The sequence below is a fragment of the Lissotriton helveticus genome, chromosome 6, assembly GCF_964261635.1.
Source record: "Lissotriton helveticus chromosome 6, aLisHel1.1, whole genome shotgun sequence".
Lineage (NCBI taxonomy): Eukaryota > Metazoa > Chordata > Amphibia > Caudata > Salamandridae > Lissotriton > Lissotriton helveticus.
In genome coordinates this window covers 1178670568-1178690512 of record NC_136067.1, presented here as the reverse complement: position 1 = coordinate 1178690512, position 19945 = coordinate 1178670568, and the positions used below count along the sequence as shown (strand labels likewise).

Sequence of the window (19945 nt, the reverse complement as noted above, 5' to 3'; positions counted from 1 at the left end):
TGAATTTGCTCGTTACCTTGGTCTTTCTGGTGTGCGGGAACCAAAGAAGCAGACACGTCGCCATGTCAAAGTCTACCTCCCGATCCGTGACAGCATTCAGGAGTTCCCCTACCTCCGGCCAGTAGTTCCCTAACTTCGGGCATCCCCACAGCATGTGGTCTAGATCTACCTCAGGCTCTAAACATCGTGGGCACATGGCATCAAGCACCTGGAAGTGTCGACGTAATCTCTCCGGGGTCAAATATGCCCGATGGAGAACGAAAAAATGTACCAGCTGAAACCTGGCATTCCTCGTCTCTTTCCAGGTCCTGTGCAACACCTGACCCCATACGGAGTCCGGGATTTGTTTACCTATGCTGGCCTCCCATCGCGATTTCAACTCAACCAGAGGCACCAGTCCTTCATGTAACATTCTGTTGTGGAGGCAGGTCACCGCCTTGACGGAGCCCGCGGCCATCACCACATACTGGCACACCGTCGTCACCTCCGGTTCCATCAGTCCACCCCCCCAATGCCGCTGTATCGCTGCGACAACCGCCGCATGCAACAGGAAGGTACCATTCGGCAGGCCGAACTGCTCTTGTAAAGTCTGGAACGGGGCCAGCGTCCCATCTATATAGAGGTCTCCTACCATGTGCAAACCCAGGTCTTCCCACGCCAATAATTGGGACCAATCACCTTTCCTTTTGCTTCATCTATGCTTGCTTCTTCCCACATATGTGGCCCCGTTTGAGTATTATACAGTTTGTCGATATATTGCAACCAAGTTGATTCACTTATTCCTGCATTCGGTTGGGTTCCTGTTCCCTTAGTTAGTTTGTTAATTAGGACCCAAAATTCACTGCTGTTTGATAATTTACTTGCCCACAGCAATTCTTCCCATAGTTTTTCTGTATGTATCCTTTTTGCATCTCTGCACTCTTCCTTGTATTCTTTTCTCATTTTTCTAATTTGCTATTATCTCTTTCTATTCCCATTCTGGTTGCTACAGCATTTAGGCCCACATGCATCAATATCGGCTTTTGCGATTTCTAAATTGCGGAAAAATAGCGATTCGCAATTTAGAAATCGCAAAAGCCTATGCATGAATATTTTCGCTTTTTTTTGCAATTCGGTAAAAATCGCTATTTTTACCGAATCGCATTAAAAATGCGAATTTTCAATTGCGAATTCGCAATTCCCATTCATTCCTATGGGCCAAAATGCCCATAGGAATGAATGGGAATTGCGAATTCGCAATTTGAAATCGCAATTCATCAATGCATTTCAAGGGTGGAGAGGGGGGTCCAAATGACCCCCCCCTGCACCCATGAAATGTACTTTTCAGTATAAGTTACTACACACATGTCCTAAGGACATGTGTGTCTGTAACTTAACAGTTTAAAAAATGCATTTTTGTGCATTTGTAAACAATTTCGCAAATTACCACGAGGTTGAACTTCGTGGTAATTTGCACTTCCAATTTGAAAAATCGCACATTTTTTTTAAATGATGCATGGCATTTAAGAAATCGCAAAATTGCGAATTCTTATATGCTATCGCAATTTTAGAAATCGGAAAAATAGTTGCGATTTCTAAAATAGCATGATGCATCCCAAACAGCACTTTTGGAATCGCAAACGGCCGATTTAAAGGAATCGCACCGTTTGCGACTCCAAAAATGCTTGATGCATGTGGGCCACAGTCTTACTCTCTTTGCGATGTATCTTTTTTGATCTCTCAGCTGTATGTTATACCATGGCTCCTTTTTGGCTCCATACGTACATTTGCCTACTGATTTTGCTGGAAATTTATCTAACAAAGACGTATGCAAATTCTCCCAATATTGTGCCAGTAGATGTGCTTCCAGTGGCCCAGTATTCTCTACATGCTTATTCACTGTGTCCATTATCTCTTTGATAATTGTTCCTCTCCATTTAAGTTTCCTTAACACCTTCGCTGCGGCGGCTATTCCGCCGCAGCACTAAGGGGGCGGGGGGGCGCGGCGCGCCCTTGCTGGTGACGGAACTGCTCCGCTCCTTGGTTGAGCTGTGCTCATGACGGAGCGGTTCCGTCATGGCCCGCCCGCTCAATAGAAAGCGCCGCGCAGGCGCGAAATCAACGCTGCGCAGGCGCGTCAAGCGGGCCATGACAGAACCGCTCCGTCATCAGCACAGCGCTACCACGGCTGATGACGGAGCGGTTCCGTCATCAGCGCAGAAGGGGTTAAGTTATATACTTCTGGTATTGCGACTAAGGATGCTGTACTCTCTTTTTGCTGTATGTTTAGATGTAATACTGTTTCTTGAGGGAAGTGGTCGCTCTCCGGCCGCGTTATAAAGCTGAAATGCTCATCGACCAGATGTACAAGATCCTTGCTGATTATTGTGTAGTCTATTGTGGATTGTTTATTTCCACATGAAAAGGTAGTTCCTGCTGATTGGTCTCCCTTTGTATTTCCGTTTAAAATAACAAATCCCAGAGATTCCAGATCTTACTTCCACTTGTTTACTTGAGGTGTTTTTTGGCTTCTACTCTTGTTGTCGTTTCCCCCTGTCAAATTACAATTAAAGTCGCCTGAGACAATCATCTCATAATTTTGATGTGTTACTTGCAATGTTTTTATTATGTTTATCAAATTTGACAATTTTTCAGTTTTCTTTTTCTTTTCGGGATGGATGTATATGTTTAAAACCAGCAACTTCCACCAAGCGCCATTTGAGGGATGTTTATACTCCAGTTTTATGACTTGTATCCAGTTTTCTCCAGGATCCACTTCCTCTACTTTCCAATCATATTCTACTGTTATGTATGTGGACAGGCCCCCCCTTGGGTGTCCATACTTGGCAACTTTTTCTGCCATTACGTGAAATTCTTCCTGCTATGTGTCTTAGTGTTACGTTCCATGTTTCTTGTAGGAGAATTATGTTGAATTTTCCCAGAAAGGAGATGGTCTCCTGGTCCTGTTCCATTTCTTTAAAACTGTGTACATTCCAGGAGCAGATTCTTATTCTCTTCTCCTTTTGCTTAAATTCCTGTTTTTTATTGCATTGCTCCCTACTACCTGTGATATTTTCATCAGGATCGATGTAAGTTCAAAGTATGAGGTAGCCAGGACCAATCTTGATTTCCTTCAGACTGATGGTTCGACTGTCTGGAATTCGTACTGTTTAAACATGAATCCCGACTTATTTGTTCGGTTGTGGTCGTACTTCTTGCTCCCTTTAATATGGAAGTTGTCTTTCTATTTGTATTTATTGATTGGTGTACCTCATTGTTTAATAGCGGGTATGGATATTTTATGCGCATTGGGTATGCTAATGTTATACCCCAGGCTACAAAGACTGCTCTTGTGAAGAAAATCAACTTGGTTAGTTCTTTTGATACCCAGGTTGTACTGCTTACTTCTAATTCTGTCTCTTTATTCATTTGGATAAATTCTACCACCAAACGTTCCGCCGATGTAATTTTCCTTAATTTAGGAATCTCTTTAAATAATCGCATTATATTTCCCCTAGTGTCAATTTTTCCTTTAGTTGAATATTCCGGCCTGAATATTAATTTACAACCTGGCTCTGCTGAATCTATTTGTTGGTTCTGATTTTGATTTGGTCCAGTTTTTTACATTGCGATTCCCTGGAGTTGTTTTGACTCATAAACTCTACGAAGGGCCTTTCTATTAGGGGAGGCTTTGATGTTGTAGCTACATCGTCGCTTTGCTCTGTTTCAATCTCTGCTGTTCTATGACTTATATCTGACCTGGCGTTATCCTTGTATGTATTTTTTTCAAACGGTGCGTTGCATGTCCTGCCTTCTTTGTCCAAAGTAATTAATAATTGGGTGTCGGTACTTATGAAACTTTCAGCTTGTAGTTCAAAACTTTTTTCCCTTTTAGACAGGTCTGATATCTTATCATCTGATTTCCTTATGGTTGTTTTTACTTGGTCCCTGTTTATTAATCTGTCTTGATTTTTAGATTCTGGTATATATTCCAGTAATCTTGTTTCTCCTTCATGTTTTTCTATTACTGGTTTATATGTTGACCTTTTTCCCTTTGTTTCTGCTTCAACCTTTATATTATTTATTGTATTTACTCCTACATTCTGTCCTCTTTTTTATTTGTATTGGTCGGTTTCTGGTGACATCTGTTTGCTTTGCATGGAAGTGCTAAGAAACCCCGTACTATCTGATATATTTGTTTCTTGGCTATTTGATTCTGCTTTTCGATATCTTCCACCCGGTCATTAATGCTTTTGTTCGACTTTTGCGTACATATAGCATAAATTTGACTTTTTTCCTGCTTAGTTTTTTTGCTAGCATTCTTCCTAGCTTTCCGCGCTCGTTTGCGTTGTCTTTTAGTTTGATTGTCTAATATGCCTGGTGAAGGAGAGGTTTTGTTTTCACTATGCCCTTTTCCATGATTATTTGTTTCGTTTGCTTCCCTTATATTTATAACGTCGTCGGATTGTGTGACTGGCCTCCTGTTTTCTTGTACTTGTGTCCTTATTTTTTCGCTCTTATGTTCTCGGGCCAGTATTTCTTCTGTTGTTCTTGTCATTTGTGCCGCTCGTAGAATTTCAGTCAGTATTTCCGGTAGGGACGCCAGTTTGTCTATTATTTGGCCACATCCACAACTTTGATCCAGCGTTTTATTTTTAGTTTGGATATCTTTATTATTTCCTTTAGTAATTTGGGCTGCGATTTTATCCAGTTTTGTGTTTATTCCTGCTATGTGTGTGGTAATTAGATTCATTAGATCTACTTGGACGTCTAATTTATCTGATTGGAAGTTTAAGACATTAATTGCTTGCTGTGGACTTCTTAGCAGTGATTCACTCCAAGTAGTTGGCTCAGTGTTGTTGGGTTGCATTAAGATCCCTGATATAGAGTCGAATCCACTTACTGAGGAAATGGTGATTGGTGACTGTATTTTTATTTTTTCTTGTGGTTGACCGCTTTTCTCCTTATTTTGTTCCTCCCATCGGTTGGGACTGGTTGTGTGTTTAATGGGGGTTGAGATGGCTCCACCTTTTACTCCAGTTTCCCTTTTTTCCAACGGGCCGGATTCTATGTTTTTCCCTTGCCTGTTTGCCCGTAATTCCTCATCCCTTTGTGTGTTAAGTTCTAGTGCCTTGATGAGTTCTTTTTCCTCGGAAGTTGAAAAAGATCTAGTCCAATCTATCTTTTGAACATTGTCTTGAACATTGTCTTGAGACTCGATTTGACTTAGATCTTTTTTTAATATTTGACTTTTTCCTTTTTCCTCCTTGTTCCCTTTATCCAGCGTGGTCATGGGTTGGTGTATCTGTGCTGTTGTTTTTATCAACCATCTTTTGATTGCTGATTTCTCTTGGTCAATTGTTCCTGCGCTTCCTTCCAGTCCGTTTCTGATTTTTTGTTGCTGCTGTTGTGGTTGTTTTGCCACTGGTTCCCAGAGTACAGGGCATATTTCTCCCGATTTATTTGGGGTTATTAAGTTTGGTGGTTTTATTGGGCTTTGTAAACATTGTGCCTCTTCTGTCATTGCATAAATTGCCGCCATTGGGTCCTTTAGAAAGTGGAATTTGCGCTTCACGTTGTTCCCCCCGAACTTAAATGGTTCTGGCGTTGAAAGTGAAACCAAACTATTTTTTTACAATATGAAGTCCTCTTTTGTTTTACTTTTGTTTGCTAGCTTAGTTGGATCTTTTGTAAGCACTCTTCTCCTGTTTTTGTGGGTGGGTGTTTGGCGAATTATTCCCGACCGCATATCCCCTGTTCTTTACTCAGTCTAAAGCTTGCTTGCATTTTGTGCGTCTGCTGTCTGTTGTCTTTCCTTTTCCTTTAGTTTATTTTATTGCCTTCCTCTACTCCCTTATTCCGGAGGATTTTTCGTGACTTGATCTTAATGTATATTATAGTACAAGCTACCGAGTGTTGCCGGGGGTGGCTGGTACGCAGGACGGTGGGACCAAGGGACGGTGGCGATTAGCTTTCAATTACTGCTCACCCCCCCTTGCTCGGGTATCCAGTACTCCTATACCCCAGTACTCCCAAAAAGTCAAAACCTCTTTATCGGCTTGAGGTTAGATCTTGGTAATCCTAGCTTGCTCTTAGCTTGTTCTTAGCTGGTGGCCCCTCCTCCTCTGAAGTAACCTTTTTTTCACACAGTTTTTAGGTTTGAACTTATATTGGGTGCTACTCTCCTTTACCCTTCCTTAACCCCTGCATTGGAATGAGCAGTACTGTCCAAATTGTCCCTTTCCAGTGCTCAACACTACCTCACTTTAAAGAGAATGCACCGTGTTTAAACCGTGTTTAAACCATTGGCCTTGCAGACAGTCCGGAACTAACTCCGCACCGCTGCGCCCAGCAATTCTGAAAATGCCAGCTTTCACTCTGCACCCGCCGTCACTCCGTCACTCGCGACTCTGACCTGTGTTTCCTGTGGCTGTGGCTGCTCACTTCTGTAGTGTTGTGCTTAGTGGGCGCAACCACTTCGGCCCACGAACAATATTGCCCCAATTGTTGTCCCCCCCAAGCGTAAGTTTAAGTGGTTCCGCCCGACGTAAGACGGAGGGCACGTTCTAAAGGCAATAAAAAGCCCAGGACCCTGGGTGTGGCAGGCTGAGTACTGACCACCACTGTCACACTGTGTGGTCTCCATCTGTGCAAGTCCTAGGCCCACCCACGATACGACACTGGTGACGAGGTGGTCTCGCCACCCTATCGCGTGCCACGCTCCGCCCCCCTGCTCCAGTGGACCTGCTCCTGCGGCCCCGCAGCGTGCCCGCTCGGCAGCCCGAACCTCGCTGCCCTGCCGCTCTGCCGCCAGACTCACCACTGCCTCCCTGGCCCTCTGACGGCGTTGGACTGTCGCCTGCAGGCGTCCCCAGCAGACGAGGCCCCGTGGTCCCAGGTGTGTGCTTCTCCCCCTGGCGCCCGGCCGCGCTCTCACTCCCACCTGCTCCCTGCCTCCGGCGTCCCACCAGCCCGGCAGGCCTACCGCGCTGCGCCGGCAGGCCGTTCATCACGCATCGCGCGTGCAACGCGACAGCCCTGCCATCTCCCACGCATCTCGCGTGAGGAAGACCTGCCATCTATCACGCATCTCGCGTGCAACGTTGCCGGATCGCCTGCTGCTGCCTCTCGCTGCCTGCAAGCACATCTGGCGTGCTCCTGGCCTCCAGGCCCACCTGTGACAAGCCACCCCTTCTGCTGCCCGGTCCCCCAGCCCCCTCATGGCCACTGTACCGTCGCTAGAATCATTTGCGGTCACGGGCACACCGCCTTCCCAGGCTGCTCTTTGGAGAAAATGGGTAGAGCGCCTGGAAAACTACTTTATTGCCGCGGACATTGCTGTGGAGCGGCGACGAGCCATGCTTCTACACCTAGGAGGAGAGGCCATACACGACATCTCGAAGGACGTAGTGGAAGGAGGCCCGCCCCGGAACTATGCCACGCTGCGCGACGCCATAACCACGTACTTCGAGCCTTTCGCCAGCTCGGACTACGAACGGTTCCTGCTTCGCCAAGCCCGCCAGCTCCCTGAGGAGTCCGTCGACGTTTTCTATGTGAGACTCAAAAAGCTGGCCAGCACGTACACCCTTCCAGATGCGGACGACGAAATTCGCGCTCAATTTATACAAGGCTGCACCTCCTCGAAACTACGCGAAAGAATCCTAGAAACAGACAACATGTCCAATCGCGACATCCTAGCCCTCGGACAATCTAAAGAACTATCGAAAGCGCAAGCAGCACATATGGAGCCTAAACCAACGGTCACCGTCAAAGTTGAACCCGTGTGCGCCATCAAGACGAGCGCCACAGAGTCGCGCGCGAAACTTCCCCGAAGACCTCGGCCAAGCCCTGGTCAGCCACCTCACGACCGCCCCTGCATGTGGTGCGGAGGAGCGACCCCCCACATCGGAGCCTGCCCCGCGCAAGGAAAAATCTGCAGAGCCTGCGGAAAAGCCAACCACTTCGCAAGTGTGTGCTTATCTTCACAGAGGAGAAAATCCAACGGCCCACCCCGGAGAGTGAGACACATAGAACCGCTGCCGGATACCGCTGACAACAGTGACATGGACGATGACGGAGCAGACGCAGCGTCCGTCCACGTAGTGCGGTTGCTCAACACGTTAGCCACCACACCATCCGCTGAACCCATGTGCACAGTGAACATACAAGGTCAAACAGTGGCAGCCCTCATCGACACCGGGGCAACGATCAATCTGATGGCCATCAGCGTATACCGGACTTTAGACACACCACCAGCGCTCCATCCCACGAGAGTACAGGTGTACGCCTACGGCACCAGTCGACCCCTCCGCCTGTGCGGAGTGTTCCGGACAACAGTATCACACGACCCCCATCAAGTACACACCAAGGTCTACGTGTCGCAAGAAGGGTCCGGATTCTTGCTCGGCTGCCGGACCGCCAAGACCTAGGGCTGATCCATTTCGCCCTCACCGTCCAAGCCCACAGCCTCGACCATCTCATAATGCAACACACCTCACTGTTCGACGGGATCGGCTGTTTGCGAGGACCCGCTGTTCGCCTTCACATTGATCACTCAGTTGCCCCTGTGGCCCTCAGACATCGACGCATAGCGTTCCACCTGCGCCCCAAAGTGGAAGCGGAACTACGTGTACTCGAGAGAGCCGGAATCATAGAAAGAGTCAGCGGGCCCACTCCATGGGTGTCACCCATCGTAGTGGCCAAGAAACCGAAGCAACCAGACGCTGTGTGGATCTGCGTGGACATGCGCATTCCAAACCTCGCAATCAAAAGGGAACGCCATCTGACACCGACCATAGACGACATCATCGGCAAGCTATCAGGTTCAAAGTGGTTTTCGAAGATGGACCTAAGGTCCGGATACCACCAGATCCCCCTGCACCCGGACTCCCGCCCGATAACGACCTTCTCCACCCACGCAGGCCTGTGGAGGTACACCAGACTCAATTTCGGGATCTCCAGTGCAGCCGAAGTGTTTCAGAACATCATTCAAAATGTCCTGCAAGGGCTGGACGGCGTGCTGAACGTGAGCGACGACATCTTAGTCCACGCGGCTACACTAGAGGAACACATCCGATGCCTACAAGCCGTCTTCACCAGGCTGCAAGAGAGGGGTCTGACCCTTCACAGGGAGAAGTGTGAATTCCTCCGAAAAGACATCAGCTTTTTCGGCTACAGGTTCTCCGACCAAGGCGTTGGGCCGGACCCAGACAAAGTCAAGGACATCCATGATGCTCCCGCCCCGACATCAGTGACCGCTGTCCGTAGTTTTCTCGGGATGGTGACATACTGTGGGCGTTTCATTAAAGACTTGTCCGACCTCACCGGCCCTCTTCGTGACCTCACAAAGTCCACATCCACCTGGGAGTGGGGAAAGGAACAGCAAGAAGCCTTCCAAAAGACCAAAACGGCACTCTCAGCAGACACGACCCTGGCCTACTTCAACCCTCGATGTGAGTCCCAACTCGTGGTGGATGCCAGCCCGACCGGCCTCGGGGCAGTCCTGACCCAACTACAGCCATGCGGAGAATGGGCACCCGTCGCGTACGCAAGCAGGACTCTCACTGCGACTGAACAAAGATATTCACAAATCGAAAAAGAGGCCATCGCCATCCTATGGGGGTGCCGTCACTTCCATATCTATGTGTACGGACATCCGTTTGTGGTAATCACTGACCACAAGCCACTGCTTCCACTGTTCCAGGGCTCCTCCTCACGGCCACCCCCTCGCATCGAGAAATGGGTACTCCAGCTCCAAGAATACCAGTTCACAGTGGAGTATCGACCAGGCTCCAGAAATCCCGCCGACTACCTGTCGCGCCATGCCCGCCATGCCCGCCATGCCCGCCCGGTCACTGAAGCAGAAGCAGCGGAAGCTGACGCCACTGAAGAGTACGTCAGAATGATTGTAGAGCGGTTGAGGCCGCTGCCAATCTCCCTTGAAGACGTGACACGAACCACCCAAGACGATGACTGCCTGCAAATTGCCATCCAGGCCATCCGGTCAGAAAACTGGAAACCACTACAGAGCCCGGCATCGTTCCGCACCCCAGAAGCCCAGGCCACCCTAAAAGCACTTTACCAAGTCCAGGGCGAACTATCCATCTCGCCAGAAGGATGCCTGAGAGGCCCCCGCCTAGTACTGCCAGACAGCCTCACCCAGCAAGCGGTCCTCCTAGCCCATGGTGCCCACCAGGGCATAGTAAAATCGAAGAATCGCATCCGAACCAAACTCTGGTTCCCAGGACTCGACAAGAAAGTCGAAGAAGTCATCCAACGATGTCCTGTTTGCCTTGCGACCAGCCTGCCCAACCCCCCAGCACCTGTGATTACAGAAGAAGAGCCAACCACCCCATGGGCCCGAGCCAGCGCAGACTTTGGCAGCCTCCCGGGAGGGAAATACATGTTTGTGGTGATAGACGACTTCTCAAGATACCCCGAAATTGAAATCCTGCCCTCCACCGCAGCTTCAGATGTGATCCCTAAGCTAGAGAAAATCATAGCGACCCACGGCCTCATAGGGGAACTACGCACTGACAACGGACCCCCCTTCAACGGCGGTGAACTGGTAGACACTCTCCCGCACCATCCCATGTGGGCCTCAGCTCCAACTCCGAACAACCGATCCATGGAACAGAGAACAAAGTCTAACAAAGACGCGTCAAAGCGGAGGAGAGCTGCAGACAGCCCCATTCAAGTCAGTGACCTGGTGCTGGTGAGAGATCGCCACCCGGGAGGGAAATTCCGCCTCCCGTTCGAATTGCACCCGTGGACTGTTACCAGTGTCAATGGCACCATGATCACTGCAATGAGAGGGAGAGAGACAGTCACCAGAAACGTATCATTTTTCAAACGAATCTCAAATGGAGAAGACGACGGATTCCCGGACTCACTGGAGCGATACCCAAGGCCGGCCCAAGACCCACGAGAAACAGAAGGAGAGGACGCTCCCAGCGAGGAAGAAGCCCCGCAAGCGGACCCCACCACACCGGCCAAGAATGACCAAGAGCCGTCTGTGGCCCAAAGCCACTCTGGAACTGCTGCAGTCAAAGACTCTGAAGAACTGACTCCCACCCAAGCGAGCGAGCGCAACCTGAGCAGATACAACCTGCGTACCTGCCCAAAGCCATTTCAGAGGTACCGGGATTTCGTAGCCTGTTGCAGACGCTGAGAGAGAGCCCGAGCTGCACAGCAACTGTCGTACAAGTAAGACTGTTCCATTTTGCATTTTGTTGAGAACCTCAGAGACTATAAGCAAGAAAGTTATGAGACAATGTCATGCCTGGTTTTGTTTTGTTTTTCCTCAGGGTAAAGGAGGAATGTAGTGTTGTGCTTAGTGGGCGCAACCACTTCGGCCCACGAACAATATTGCCCCAATTGTTGTCCCCCCCCTAAGCGTAAGTTTAAGTGGTTCCGCCCGACGTAAGACGGAGGGCACGTTCTAAAGGCAATAAAAAGCCCAGGACCCTGGGCGTGGCAGGCTGAGTACTGACCACCACTGTCACACTGTGTGGTCTCCATCTGTGCAAGTCCTAGGCCCACCCACGATACGACAACTTCCACTCCCACTGCCGCTGCTTGACACCATACGCGGCTCCCTTCGACGCAGGAGAGCAAGGGAGCAGGGGCGTAGAATGCAGCAAGGTAGGTAGGTCCCCACCGCTTTGTTTCAACGCTCGCGGCGGCTCATGGAAGCCCCTCGCGGCCCCCTCGCAGCTCCCCATGGCACCTTGCTCCTTGCTCCCTGCTCCTCGCGGCTCATGGATTCGCGGCTCGTGGATTCGCGGCTCATGGCTCCTCCGCCGCCGCCGCTGTCGCTATCGGTCTATGTCTCACGAGGGGAGGAAGGCAGAGAAATGGCAATGGCAAAACCGTCTGAGTTCACCGCGGTCTCCCGGCTCGCGGCACTGGTGCAGCACGCTCCTCTCTCCTCAGACTCCACAACTCTCTCAGACTTGCAATGTCAAATCCACTTCCTTCTGACGAAGCCACTACAATAGGGCTTGATGCTTAGTCAGAGAATTCAGGCCCTGAACTTGCAGATACTGTTCTTGCTGCGGTTTCATTCTGTTGGATTGCAGTGTGGTTTTTGGCAAGTCCTGGAAGGATTCAGTCTTCCTCTCCAACGGCTCCTGGACTATTGGTATTGTTGCATGTGTTTGCTCTTCTTACACCTCACAAGCGCTCCTCTGACACCAGCGGTTGTGACTGTTCCAATGACTTCTGTGTTCCTAGAATCCCGGTGCAACCGTTCAAAGCCTTAACTACACCACCGAAATTCCACAGCCGTACAGACTTCGTCGTCTGGTGATTTTTACTGGAATCCGTATGTTATCATATCTGTAAACAGATTAGATGATGCGGTTGTTGTTTGTATTTTGGGGAGGAATGTACTGTCACTCCAGAGACATAACTCGAGCGCAGGAAGCATCCATGAATACGTATACCCAAGGGGGTTTGCGATGAGAACCCCTTTCACTATCTGCTATAGTGGTAGATCCCGTAATCATGAGGTCTGTTTAATAAGAGGTGGTGTCTGCCGGCGTGGCCTCTAGGGAGACATCGCCTGCGCGGATTACCAATACCAGAAAACACTGCCTTACAGAAATCATTTGAAGGCCACGACCACACTACCACCCTGCAGCGTTGTAAGCAGGGCCGGACTGGGGACCGAAACCGGCCTTGGCAAACTGCTTGGCCGGCTCCCCAGTGAGGGGGAGAGGGGTGCGGCAGAGCTGTTTGCAAGGGCCGGTTTTGGCCGATTTTGTTACAGGGGGCGATATTTCAGGTCCCCGGTAACAAAAACAGCCCTCCCAGGGAACCCACACCGGCCATCACCCTGGCGCCCCACCGGGGAAATGCCCAGTGCCCGCTACGGCCAGTCCGGCCTTGGTTGTAAGCAAATGATCGGGCTCCTTGCAACACCACCTCAGGGGGCCCCGCCGCAACAACCTAGAAGTTTGTGGGTATTTATACGCCCCTTCCAGGTACGTTCTGTCTGACCCTGAAAAATGCCCACACATGTACCCCTTTCGAGAACAATAATAAGTGTTTCCTTGGTGAGAATGTGAAGGGAACACTTCCATTTTCAACCACCCAAAATATGTAAATGTAGTAATGTACATTTGTGTCAGATTTCCACATGGTGTTAATTACGGCTATGTGCATTTTATGCATATGACTGCACTTGAAAACATGTGATTTCATTAGCTATGCAAGAGAATTCCTGAAATTCTTTAAGAATTCAAAGAAAAAACACTGCTCGAAATGTAGTAATACTTGTATGAGAATACATTGTGTTCCCTACCATTTATCAATCACTTCCAATTTCAAGTGTTCTCGTGTTGAGGATTAGAATCGCAAAGTGGAAAAGTCATGCAAGAGTTAGAATAACGAAAGAAGAGGACTGAAGTATAGGAATGAAAGTCGGATTCGATCAGAAGATGTGAAAAGAGTTAAAAGCTGTTTGTGTGTTATATTGGCATGTGGTTTTGCAAATGCAAATCGGCAGACGAAATAGCTTAAGAAATCAATAAATCGGACGTCGGAAGCGAGGTAATTCGAAAAAAAAGTTCAGATTCCTAATTTAATTTACATTTATTTCCTCTAATAATCAGCCCCGGATTGGTAACGCGGGCACTCGGGCAATGCCAGAGGGGCAGGTGTCCGAGTTCCTGCTGTGGGCTGCTTTTTTGAGCAGTCTGGGGCTGATTTGGGCGGTGTTTCTATTTTTGGAATGCAGCTACCGGCCCAATGGGTGGCTGAGTGGCCTTTCTGCAGGCAGATGGGCGCTGATTAACAACCCACCCCCCTCCCCTCCCGCCGGTTTAGCAACAGGCAGTATCACTCCCTTTGACTCGCGGGCCGGCCCATTATATGCACATGCTGAGCGGGGCAGGGGGCCGCAGTAGAAGTGGCCTCACTTGTTTTCATGTGTGTTTCACCAGTGTAAATTAATGCGTGCATTTTTTAAGCCTCCTCCTTCTTTTTAATGCAACTACGCTGACGCAGTGATTTGAGGACAGGCATTATGCAAATGGGGGCCGATTTTTTTGTGTGTGCCCGGGCCGATTTTTTTGTGTGTGCCCGGGCCGATTTTCAATCCCAATCCGACCCTGCTAATAATTCAATTTGGTTTCTAGTATACAACACCATTCTTTTTCTTTATTTTTCTTTTTGTTACAGCTTTTCTCTTTTACAGTTTCCTGTCAATCTTTGTTAAGTGAGTAAAGTATTCGGAAATTAGTTTCCGCGCCGTTCACTCTGCGATGAGACCATTTTAGGTATAAGCTCTGCTCGCTGGAGCGTATTAAAACAAACAGATGTTAGACAGATGCTCCCCTGTTCTACATAAAGACATTTCAATTACTCTAGATTTCCTTTGTATGAAAAGCCTGCTTGCCTTCAGTAATTCATCTTGGAGAATAAGGAAACACATGCCAAACATAATTAGCCATCTCTCCTTCCCTTTACTGTAACGTACATGCTTACACCGACGCAGAATTATTGGTTATCCTAGATCAAAAAACAGATTTGCTTAATTTTGCAAATAGCTCATATAACTTAGAAAAACAAAGGATATGTGCTGATATTTCTGTGTGTGCACAGACACTATTCAAATACTCATTTCGTTAACTTACATTGATGTCGAGCTCCATGCCCCACTTCAAAGGAAAAAAAAGATTTCCTTTGAAATATATATGAAAAATATATCATTTTCTCAGTCCTCAATGAGTATGATATCTTCAGCAAGCGGTTTTACAGAAATATGGGGCCGATTATGATTGCGGTTTTTCCGCATCCTCCGGGCCGGCGGAAGCCACCGCCGGCCCGGAGGTTGCGGAAAAACCGCTGCGGAGCCTCAAAAGACCCACCGCCATATTAGGATGGCGGTGGGTCTGGGATTCCGTCCGCAGCTTTTCCGCCGCGGTCGCCTTCCGACAGCGGCGGAAAAGCTCTAACATGGCTGGCGGTGTCTATCAGACACCGCCAGTCATATTAGGATGGTGGGAATGACATGCTTTTCCGCGGCAGCTTTTCCGCCGTGGAAAAGCATACGGACTTTCACTTCGGGGGCCCGTTGCGGGCCCCCTGGGTGAAGGGGGGGTGCACATGGAGGGTACCTATGGTAACCCCCTGCATTTGCGTGCACAAAGCAGCAGGCACTGTGCGGTGCCTGCCGCTTTGTGCATGCAAATGCGATGCATGCATTTTTAACCTTGCGGCGGGTGCAGCTTGAAGCTGCACCCGCCGCAATGTTAAAGATAGAGGATGTGACCGCCACCCTGGCGGTCACATCCTAATCTGCTCGGAGGGAACGCCGCAGCCCCTGCGGACGTTCCCTCCTCCTCAGGGGTCACGGACGGACTCAAGTACTTCCAAGATCATAATCGGCCCCTTAGTTCGCAATTTGGTTCAAATTTAGCACTCCTTTTAGATTTGAGTCTATTACTCAAATGTACCAAAATTACCTTACTAATACACCTTGCCACCCGCTCTGAGGATGACTCACAGACCTATGCCTTCAACACCTTTTAATTTTTTATAGTAGAGATACTTGTGTTAACCTGATCTGTTTAACTCCAACATTTTATTTGGTCTGAAAATTGTTATTTGGAAGGTTTTTAATATTTTGTTGCAGCGCATGAACTGCTTAAGTGTGTATACCTTGGTCTGCCTCGTGATCAAGTGTGTTACAGCAAACAAATGATGGACCGAATGCTGACAATGCAAACATTCTTCCCCAGTCAAAAGATCTGGGTTAAATCATTCGTTCTTTTGCCCACTATGCCACCCCAGTTTGCCATATGCAAATCAGTCTTGACCATGTGCCCCATGGAAACAGTCCAGACCAAACTGCCAGGCCAGGTTCTCCCTGGACCGGAAACAAGCATTATGGGACCGGGCCAGCTTGAATACAGTGGCACAGGGAGCAAGGGACCCACGTCTGGGCATACCCATCCCACTTAGGGCGAAAAGTGTTACAGCAAACAAATGATGGACGGAATGCTGACAATGCAAACAATCTCCCCAGTCAAAAGATCTGGGTTAAATCCATTGTTATTTTGCCATAGGGCCATGTCTGAACTGGGGTGGCAGAGTGAGCTAAAGAATGATGATGGATTAAACCCAGATCAGTTGACCGGGGGTGAGTGCTTCCAATGTTCAACACTCCGTCTATCACCCCCTTTGGTTTTGCTTTGTTCGCCCTAAATTGGTAGGGTATGCCCAGACGTGGGTCCCTTGCTCACTTTGCCACTGGATTCAAGCTAGCCTGGATGATGACGGCTGATTAGCCAGAAACCAGTCCCAGGACGCTTGTTTCTGGTCCAGGGAAGACATGGCTTGGCAGTTCGGGGTGGACTGTTCCCATGAGGCACAGGGTCAGACTGATTTGCATATGGCCATGTCTGAACTGGGGTGGCGGAGTGAGCTAAAGAATGATGATGAATTAAACTCAGATCAGTTGACTGGGGGTGAGTGCTTGCAATGTTCAACACTCCGTCCATCATCCCCTTTGGTTTTGCTTTGTTCGTCCTAAGTTGGCAGGGTATGCCCAGACGTGGGTTCCTTGCTCACTTTGCCACTAGATTCAAGCTAGCCTGGCTGATGACGGCTGATTAGCCAGAAACCGGTCCCAGGTATCTAGCTGCTCTACCCTCTATTAGTACGATGCTCAGAGCATAGGTGATGGGACGTATCTTCTAGGTATTCAATAACTTGTTGTGACCAAGATCAGAAGGCCCTCCCAGCAATACTTAGACAGTCTGCAGCCACAGTCCCCCCAAGATCCCCCCACCGGTGGGTGACTACCCTCAACCGCAGGCCTCCTCAGCCCTCAAGGGATGCCAGAAACTCTCTAACTTGCGAGTCATCTCCTCGACTTATACACCTGCTCCTCCTTCTGCATACACCGACTAAGATTAAATTCCCACTCCCACACTAAGGGCAGGACAGGTCACCGCCTGGCTATATCCCTCCTTGAAACAACCAAGGCCACATTACAGAAGAGCAGGGTATACTTCTCCAAGTCTGGTCTCCTCCAGATTCCCAGCACAACCAACTTAGGTGTAAGCTATACTCGGGCCTCCACCACCGCAGACAGACGCAATCCCACCTACTCCCAGAATCTCTGCATCAGTGGACACTCCCATATCATGTGGTGCAGTGTAGCCCTCCGGTCGCTTCCCCACATCGCCCTGTCTCTACAGGGTCTTCATCGTGAATTGCACCCTATGCAGTAGTTTTAGCAGAACCAGGCGAAACCCACCTGGATCGCCCCCTCCTATGTGTAGCGGCAGGTCTCAACTCAAGCCTCATCCTCCAACATACCTAAGTCCCTTTCCCATCCATCCCTAAGTGGGGGGGCAAAGTTGGGAAGACTATAAGCCAAGAGTGTGGTGTATACCATGGAATTGGCGGGCACATGTGGGGGAGATAAGCTCCCTATACTCTGGGGGGCTCCTCTGGCTAATCTTTCTGCAAAATAAATAGCTCTTACTTATAGGCTGGATCTTCAGTGTCCCACATCCTGTATGTAGGCCTCCAAGATCCTCCCTAAATTTGTGCAAAAGAATAACTCCCATTCAGATATGACACAAATGCCCAGGTACTTCAAACCATCTGTTTCCCACCGAACCAGGAAGTCTCCCGAAGAGGGGCGCCACTCTTTTAAAGGACACATCACCAACATAAGCCAGGTGATGCACAGCCCAATGAACTCCCCAAAGATATGCAAGATCTCTAGAGTATGCCGTAATGCCTGACTGGACTCTGCCAAGAATAACAGAATGTTGTCTGTATAGTGGTATACTGCGTCCTCCCAATCCATGTCCCACTGCAGGGCTAAGATCTGGGCATCCCACTGAATCCAGCAAGCAAGAAGTGCAATGGGGAGAGTGAGCATCCCTGCCTACTGCCTCATCCAATCAGTATATCCTACTACAACACACCATTCACCAGCATTCGTGCAATAGAGTTCAAATAAAGAAATTTTAGCCACGCCAGGAATAAACAACCAAACCCCATCTTGTCCAGCACCACCCACAAGTATGACTACTCTAGGGAGTGAAACGCCTTCTCTGTGTCCAATTATATCATTGCAGGTTCCCCAAGCCTCCCACTATGTGCCAGTCAACCAAACAACCGTCTAAGAATCTGCCATGTCACCCTGTGTGACATAAGGCCTGACTGGTCTGCTTTCCCCAAGGACTATACCACCCGTAGCATACTGCTTGCGAGCACCCTCAGCAGTATTTTTCTCTCCACATTAAGCAGAGAAATTGGCCGATAGGACGCACACTCCTCCCTCAGCTTCCCCTCCTTGTAGATGGGAACAATCAACACCCAGCCCAGATCCTCCTGTAGCTCCCCCTCCTTCTTTGTGCACCTAAAGAGCTCCCCCAAGTGAGGCACAACATGAGACCGGAGACTCAAAGATCTCAGCCAGGAGGCAGTTCAGACCCGTGTCCCATTCCCTTTTTAAATGGGTCAGTGCCACTGCAATTTCCAAGTCAGAAATCTGAGCATCCAGAGCCTACTCCGTAAGTGTGGGAGTTGGGCGATTTCAGACAAAATTGAAAAGCCCCTTTCAGGAGTGTGCGGGCTATAAATGACCTTCATGTGTGACGCCATCATCTGAGCGATGGCCTCTGGCGTCTCCGCCTGGGTTCCATCATTTCCCATCAGGCTCCGTATCCACTTCTGCCCTCCCCCCCATCTGGCTAACCATGCCACTAACTTCCCGGCCTTATTTTCGACCTTAAAGACTCGCCCCTGTTTGACTCGAAAATGGGCCCTACTTTCCTGATGCACCAATGCTTGGTACTTCTCCTGCGCCCTCTCAATTTCACTCGGCATCTCTGGTGCTGGGATGACCACAAAATCAGCCTCCACTTTAACCAGCTTACTCTCTAGGGCACACACTCCTGCTACCTCTCCCTCTCTGTGTGAGATCAATTGTCTATGGATCATCGTCTTGTATGCCTCTCACAACATAAACCCGTAGGACACTGAACCCTTCTTGACTTCAAAATACCTAGTCGCAGCCACCAACTGTGTCCTGGTGCTCCAGTCCATTAGCTCCCACAGGTCCAAATGCCAACCCCCTCTCTGAACCCCACCCGGCACGTCGCCATCATCTGGGAGTGGTCTGAGATTCCTCTCAGCAAGTATTGCTCATCCCCCACCAGCCAGTCTGATGCTGCAGGACCAAAGTGTATTACAACCTGGAGAGGGTCCTCATAGCATTAGCCACATAAGAGAACTGTTGTTAGTCGACGATGTTGCTCCTGCCACAAATCTGCTAAACTCAAGTACCCCAAGAACATCGCCAGGCTTGTATCCACCCTTGGTGGATGGTGGGTCTGCGTTACCCTGTCCCTGTCCACTTGCGTTGTCAAATTGAGGTCCACCCTAAAATTTTGAGAGCATCTTGTGCCACCACCAACCAGTCTCCCATGCAGGCCAGACCTTCTGTGTGCCGGCCCAGCAGAAGGTGCCAGGAAACCATGGAAAGGGGGGCCCCCATTCCAGGTACTGGAGGCAGCAGCCCTACACCCATCCGGTGATGCCCATGTCCTCACCATGTGACATGGGACAGACCAGCGAAGCAGAATCCAGAACCCCCGAGCCCTGCGAGAAACCTGCATGAACCACCAGATGGCATCACCTCTGTTGAAGAACCCACACCTATTACCCACCAGGTTGGTCTTCTCAACAGACCTGCATCCAGTGCATGCATGGTTAGGAATTTATTTCCCACACGCCTCTTGATGTTTCTACCAAGACCATTAACATTCCAGGGGAGTACCCCCAGGCCACCAGCTGTCAAACTACGGGGTCAAGCTTCACTAACCCCTGTGCCTTGCTCTCAGACATTCAAGACCTGTTCATACAAAACATCACCCCCATAGCCGGTTTCTAACATTAGAACAAATACTTGCTTAACCAGTTTGTCCAAGAAGTT

At 49.2% G+C, this 19945-nt stretch overlaps 1 protein-coding gene and 1 pseudogene across 1 annotated transcript in view; both read left to right on the top strand.

The window, feature by feature from the left end:
* The window catches only part of LOC144762638 (uncharacterized), a 36006-nt pseudogene extending 32122 nt beyond the window's left edge, over positions 1-3884 (top strand).
* Positions 1-19945, top strand: part of TMEM200A (transmembrane protein 200A) — a 769591-nt gene that overhangs the window by 636994 nt on the left and 112652 nt on the right. The window lies entirely within an intron of this gene.